At 37.3% G+C, this 5,533-nt stretch overlaps 1 long non-coding RNA gene across 2 annotated transcripts; it reads left to right on the forward strand.

The window, feature by feature from the left end:
• Positions 1-1,565: 1,565 nt before the first annotated feature.
• Positions 1,566-2,856, forward strand: LOC139780091 (uncharacterized). Of its 2 annotated transcripts, none has more exons than XR_011720112.1 (3): positions 1,566-1,947; positions 2,160-2,331; positions 2,407-2,856. It is a non-coding gene; the product is annotated as an uncharacterized lncRNA (long non-coding RNA). The 2 variants fall into 2 exon arrangements; XR_011720113.1 differs by having other exon boundaries at positions 2,163-2,331.
• Positions 2,857-5,533: the final 2,677 nt, after the last annotated feature.

A 5,533-nucleotide genomic window follows, 5' to 3' on the forward strand; every position in this document is an offset into this window, starting at 1 on the left:
CGTTTAGGGGTCGATTCAAATTTGCTTGATCGCCTTCTATTATGGCGGTTCGCATGTCTTTAATACGCCCGATGTAATCCAGAATGTGTTCGGAAGGCCTTTTAAACGCGCTGCTAAGCTGACCGCGGTAATAATTGGAACTTCGTCCCGGCCCGAACGCTCTCTTTAACGTGTCAATGAACTTATCTACCGTGGTGTGTATTTCGTCTTCCACAGCCAGGTAAGCGTGATGCGTCAATTTATTACGCAACATTCGGACGAAAAGGGTTTCGTCAATAAGCGGAACCGACTCCTTGGCTCTCTTACAGGCTCGCGCAAACTGCCAAACAGGAATATTATGGCCATCGTATTTTGGCACTAATTCGAGCGCCTCGCGGAGATAGGCTTCTGGATACGTGTGTATTATAGAGGCATTATTTATACCTGAGCGCGGGCTCGCTGATGCGCTTCCTGCTGGGGACTGGAAATTCAACCGGAGCGGGAAGGTGGTTCCTGTTTGCTCTACGGTAGGCGTAGAAGTGGAAGGATCTGGGATTCGGACACCGGCTAAAGAGTCGGTAAGCTTTCGCAACATATTTTCTAACATGTCGGTACGCTGGGTAAGTTCTCTTTCTTTTTCTTGAACGTGTTTAATGGCTTTTTCATAATTAACCTTCCTTTCGTCTTCACTTTGTAGGTGCTTATTATCAGTAGGTTTAGAAGAAGGGTCGTCTGAAGGATCCATTTTGACCCGTAAATGATTATATTACTTCAAAACAACAACAAAAAATTTTTAAGATAATAGCCTTAACAAAAGAGCTGCAGACTAGCAAAGGTTTTCCTTATCAAAATTTTATCCGCGTGTATTGGCCTTTATATTGCCTACGTGGTGCATAATCCATATATTTCTGTTGTTACTCTATCGATTATTGCGAGACATATATATATATATATATGCATCATAACGTTAAGTTCCTTACGGAAATTATCCCTTTATTTTTATCATTCAAGTATCATATTCATTGATCACCATTAATCTCGACATAATTCATCATATATATTATATAGATCGTGCGCCTTAAATATTTATAATTAAAAATTAATATTCAATGGAAACATATTTCATATTCCTTATTAAATTTCTTGTACGCCCCATGAACACACCAGTTGTTACGCCCTCTGTTATCTTTTCGTTTTCTCCCCTTTTTTTTGTGTGTTGATACTTAGTTACAATGGATTCTGACTCTACGATATTGTACCTCCTCAAGGAAACATTAGTTATTTGAATCAAGATTGTATTCAAATTTATACTTGGTATACGGGGATATAACAACCGAGGTGTCACTACCTGTCGCACCGATTTTGTCAATTTCGACAGGGCTCACTGTTAGTTTGTAGTATATTATCCTTTACACTAGAATGCATCATATTACATATATATATATATATCAAATATAATTTTTCTTTAAGGCACACACAAAAAAAAAGAAATATGCTTTTCATTAAAGTGCGATGCCAAAACATCCGTGGTATATCAGGAATGTCTTGACATCCCACCGCTGTCACCAGTTGTCAGGTCCGGGGTGAAATAGGGACGTCGGAGTGGGTTTGAGTGCACCGAAATGTGTAAACCGATGGGGATTCTTAAGCGGAACTCGCAGGTAAGTAGGAGTCTGTTATTTCAATTTTCGTTGGCGTTTCGTGTCGCGCTACACTCGCGGAGGATGAGTCGAATTTTCTGGGTTAATGATTCTACTCGAGTGATTCTAGGTTTCGGATATTGTTTGGCAGCCGGAGACGGTGGTCGCGATTCGGAGCCGTCTTGAACATTGGCGTGAGACTCGGATGTTACCGGGTGTGACGGAAAATCATTGAATATGCTGGGATCGAATTCACCGGCCGTATGATAGGCGCGCCGAAGCCTTTTCAGCTGGTGGGCCTGTCCGGAACGCCTCGAGCGCACCATTGGTGACGATCGACTTACCTTATGATTATTGCTTATTATTATTCTGATTCCGGTTAAAGTGTGTATGTCGCCCTTCTCCTTGCTTATATCCTACGAAATCCTGTGTGCTTATGTCCTTGTGGCCGTGTGTAAATGTGTGTGTAGTCCTTAGGGGTAACGGGTAATTAAATGCTCGATTTGTCGATATTCCTAATCAAACTTTATTTTACAATAGCAGGAACGAGGAAAGATCAGCGGAAATCAGAGAACGCCCTGCGAGAGGCGCGCATCTAAGTAAGGACTTCGCGAGAACGCCCTGGGAGAGGCGCGCATCAGCTCGAGGATCTATCGAGAACGCCCTGAGGGAGGCGCGCATCGACTGGAAGAGTCGGGTTCAAAGTCAGGAGGTAAGTAGAATGAAATTATTGGCTAATACGTTGAAACCAATTTATTGTAAAACACACTTTGATTTCTTTTTACAGGTAGGATCGCGGTCACATCGACAACGGAGCGTGCTGCGAGTTCGATCGTAAGATACGTGTTCGCGGCTAAGTCCGATCGCAAGATACGTGTTCGCGGCTAAGTTCGATCACAGTTAACGCGCTCGCGGCTAAGTTCGATCACAAGAAACGCGCTCGCGGCTAAGTTCGATCACAAGAAACGCGCTCGCGACTAAGTTCGAAATCAGCTCACGTTGCTCTCAGATAATGTCGGAACCGCATGTGAATCCCGAAAAGTCGAAACAGAACAGAAGTATCCGGCCCGCGGGGCCTGTATTTATACCCCCAGTTCGGTGGGGTCCCGGGGTAAGGGACTATGGTCCACGCGGATACGTGAGAGCGTCACGCGAAAATCGCGTGATTTTCCGAGAGCGACGTGTGCCGGTACATTTGATGGATGTAGCACGCTTAATAAACGAACTAATCAAAATATATGCTGTTTAGTTATTTCCGCGTTCCTTCCATTATATTATTCTGCAACTATAGTGCGATACTTATAATATCAATAATATATATATATATATATATTTATACTTATGACCTATATTATAATACTTTAACTATAATGCGATACCTTATACTATCATTAATGTACCTTTTGTTTAATGATGTCGACCTTATCAACGGTATGTGCGCTCGCGAAACGAACAAGCGACAATATTACGCGCTGTTCGTTACAACAACCTCCAATTTTTAAAAAGTGCTCGTAAATATCACATGCGATGTTTTATAAACGAGCTATTTCGTACATCCGACTAACACGATAGGAGCAACCTACACTATAAAGAAGAATATTTCACTCAATCTATTAAGTGAGATATAAGCTTTGTGACAACTTACCCGTGTGACTTCTCTAGCCCCGGTCTCCCCTATATATATGCTTATTCTATGACAAACTATAAAGTCAGTACAGCGATGCAAAAGCATGACAATTATTCCAGTAGAAGGCAAGGGAAAGCAGCTGGGTAAAGGGTAAAGCATTAGATGCAAATATTTGCAAGTACTGCGCGATCGGTGATCTCTGCGGACCAAAGTTTCGCGACACAAATGAAATTACAAAGTCAAATGTAGATTGGCCTTTCTAAACGAAGGAACACAGGAGAATTATAAATTTAATATACCTCATATTTGGAATAACTTATATAAAAGAATGTTTTATTTAATTATTTAATAATGGCGATGTAAGAAATAAATAAGAAATGGAAATCTTAAATTCCTATTCAAAATATTATTTTTATATATAAAAATGCGATAACAAAAATGTAATAACAATTTGCATACGTAAAGATATAAAAATTTCTTACGTTTAAATAATATTTTATAATTTATGTGAAAACATTATTATATAAAATCTATATAAAATCACCGATAATTTCACAAATATACAAACCGCTGAGAGTTTTTTGAGAGCAGAAATCGATTTTAACAAGGAGTAACGAGGGCAAGGGGGTTACCGACGCGACGCGGTTAATATAATTCGTGGTGTACCGCCCTCGAGACTATGACCGAAGAGGGATATCGCGGGAATTCCCGTGTTGAAATTAGCATCGCTCGGATTCCGATCCATGAATGTTCTAAGTTATAGTCAAACGAGAGGACGATCCCGCATGCCTCGTCGTCTATGATCACTCGCGGTGAATGTGCACGCACATTTAACCCCGAGATACTGGATAATTGCGTATATTCCCCCTCTTTTAACATTACTGCTCACAATATCGTTATATTTGCTTTAAATCATTTATAATTTATAAACAAATTCTATTTAAATTTTAAGTAAAAAAAAAGCTCCGCTTTCACGTAATCTTTGTTTGTGTATTTTGTATATTGCTTGCAATTATTCTTCTCATTCTATAAAATTTGTTCATTAATATTCTTTTTTCCATAGAACATATATGTTGCATGTTTAGCACGAAAACAATGGATATACCATAAATTCTGGATATACTATAAATTGCATGTTAAATTGCAAAAGAGAATGCATGTGTATACATACACATAAACGAACAGTAAAAGAAGTTCGGGTAATTTAAACCATGCAAGCAAATTAAATATAATAATTATTAGAGATTATTTTATTATTAATATGCCTTAAAATACAATAAAAATTATTTTTTTACAAGATTAATAAAATGGTTCATCTTTCCCGACATGGTTCAAATTGCCCGACAAAAATCTACCTTCGAAAATTTTGCTTATAACATAATACTCACTATAAATAAACAAAATTTGTTAGAAACACGTTATAACAAACATTTGACATTACAACTCAGCGAAAACAAAATTCAGCTCTTTTTAATAGTAGGTTTCAAGTTTTCTTAAAAAAAGCTTAGGGTGGTTTAAATTACCCGAACTTCCTCTACATATACATAAACATATTCGAGTGCGATGCAAAAACGGTACCTAATAAACTTAACTCCCATAAAGATGATCTTAGACTTCGGGATCTTGGGATCATGTTGAAAACTCTGTCGCGATATCACGGTGTAGCGCGAAATTTTCTCCATAATAATTTGCCACACGTCCATTACGAGCTATCATAAAATTAAGAGAAGGAGGATGGGGTTAACGTCCTCCATTACAACCATCTTCCTCTCTCCCATGTACGGAAATTTCGGCAGGACGTGGCCAACGCTCTATTTATGGATTTGTTTTATGACAAGTACTTGTGTTGATGGGTTATATTTACACTCGTTTGATAAAGTACATGATAAACGATGGAAAGTAAAAAACAAATTATTCATCATAATATTGTTAGATTTTTAGACAAAGCTCTAATGTATAAATATGTACGTATATGTACATATGTGTATGTATGTTTGTATACCTATATAATATACAAATTTTGAATAGATATTTATTTAATATTATTGTGTATACCTGTTTATTATTATAAAAAAGATAATGTAATTAAAAGTGAAAAATAAATATAATTTGAAAAAAATAATAAATTTGTAGGAGTTATTGTACTTATTCGTATTTTTATTAAAGAAAAGATATATTTTAACTATATTAATATCAGCTACTGTATGTTTAAGTATAATATATTAACATCGGTTGTATAATAAAAGTATATAAAATGCAATTATAAAATGTAACCATTCAATATAAT

The sequence above is a fragment of the Temnothorax nylanderi genome, unplaced genomic scaffold, assembly GCF_030848795.1.
Source record: "Temnothorax nylanderi isolate EJ_2023f unplaced genomic scaffold, tnyl_v1.0 TNYL_tig0262_pilon, whole genome shotgun sequence".
NCBI classification, from domain to species: domain Eukaryota; kingdom Metazoa; phylum Arthropoda; class Insecta; order Hymenoptera; family Formicidae; genus Temnothorax; species Temnothorax nylanderi.